The sequence below is a fragment of the Frankliniella occidentalis genome, unplaced genomic scaffold, assembly GCF_000697945.3.
Source record: "Frankliniella occidentalis isolate FOCC.00 unplaced genomic scaffold, Focc_3.1 Scaffold16, whole genome shotgun sequence".
Lineage (NCBI taxonomy): Eukaryota > Metazoa > Arthropoda > Insecta > Thysanoptera > Thripidae > Frankliniella > Frankliniella occidentalis.
The window spans coordinates 3,400,728-3,402,394 of NW_026267146.1; the positions used below are offsets into that span (position 1 = coordinate 3,400,728).

At 52.0% G+C, this 1,667-nt stretch overlaps 1 protein-coding gene across 2 annotated transcripts in view; it reads right to left on the reverse strand.

Moving 5' to 3' along the window:
• The window catches only part of LOC113207701 (uncharacterized), a 17,544-nt gene that overhangs the window by 8,934 nt on the left and 6,943 nt on the right, over window positions 1–1,667 (reverse strand). The window lies entirely within an intron of this gene.

A 1,667-nucleotide genomic window follows, 5' to 3' on the forward strand; every position in this document is an offset into this window, starting at 1 on the left:
ACAGGGGAGGTGGGGTCTGGTCGGGAATGGAAGCAAATAAGGTGTAGCCTGCATTATTCCAGACCGTCGTGCCGGCCCCGGCCGGCCCCTAGTGAGGATCACTGGAACTGGAGAGCGGCCCCCCGCGCCCCACTCTCCCCGCCGCCGCTCTTCTTATTCATTCCCCGGAGAAGACCAACTTCTCTCCCCTCCCCTCCTCTCCCCTTCCCCTCCAACCCCTCCTTATCCCGCAATTCCCCCTTTTCAGATGGCTTCACAAACTTTCGGAATCGTTGGCAACGCATAACGTGATCCGGACTGATCATGCAAATGGGGAGCTGCGGCCGCCCGCGCCCAATTCACCACTTTCCAAATGTTCTCCTACACAGCGAGCGAAAGAGTGACAAGATCAATTACCCCGCTAACAAATAACAAACAACTTAGTACAAAAATGTCGTCTCGGCGGTTTGAAAACGTGTCAGGATATACAAATCACAGTGAAAAACTACTTTTCTTTTTCTAGTGAGTGTGCAGTGGTGGACTACAAACCAGAAAGCGCGCGACATCGGCTAACATTTTCATCGTGTCCCCGCCCCTCTACCGCGCGAGCTCTTACTGCTGGGTCTTCCTGTCGTCGCCACCGACAGTGACACATGCGGTTATTGACACACAACACGGACCGATGGCTCTCGGACCGGACGGCGCAAGTAAAGGAAACCGAAGGAAACAGACTGCGGCGAGATAGTAGGGGGTGGGAGAGCTGGGGCCGGGTGAGTCTAGTCTAGGGAGAAAGGGCCTCGGTAGGGGCGCCTGAAAACGATTGGTTATTGTTGTTATTGGAAATAGTTTAAATGGATTAGGACAAGAGATCTTATCGCACCCGCACCCTGTTATTTTTTATCCCTTTGTAAAAACTTTAGAAAGTTACAAACAATTTCTTCTTTTACAAATATACACACAAATTAAGTCAATAAAGATTTGTAAAAACGTAGGTGTCAACTATGAAATAAACAAGAACAGGTCTGATAGAGTGCGCAAAGTAGGCTGTGGGCTTTTCGCGGCGGTTCGGGGTCAGTTTTGGAATGCAGCGAAAGTCGTGTCCAGTCGGACGAGGGCGCCGGCGGCTGGCGGCCCGAAGGAAAGAAGAGATCGACGCGTCCTACGAACAAAGTTCGATCTCCGGGCGCGCCGTTCAACACTGTCCGATCTCCGGGCGCGCCGTTCAACAAAGTTCGATCTCCCGGCGCGCCGTTCAACGCTGTCCGATCTCCTTTTCAGCTTTTACCTGCACCGTAGGCTTCAAGCCGTGATATCTTCGTTGATAGTTCACTTATAGGGAAAATAACAAATTCTATGTGATCCTCAAAGATTACGCAACACATTGGGCCAATAATATAATGCTATAATCTTGACGAACAGACGTACGAGGCGTTTAAACTTCCACCTCGCTGCAAACCCCGAAAAGGAGATCGGACAGTGTTGAACGGCGCGCCCGGAGATCGAACATTGTTGAACGGCGCGCCCGGAGATCGGACAGTGTTGAACGGCGCGCCCGGAGATCGAATTTTGTTCGTAGGACGCGTCGAGATGTCGGTGAGGGAATCGAATATATGACGGCAGCAGGTGGCGTTTTATGGGCGCGCTTAAAACCGCAAAAACGACGGAGGTGGGTGGAGAGGGGGTAGGGG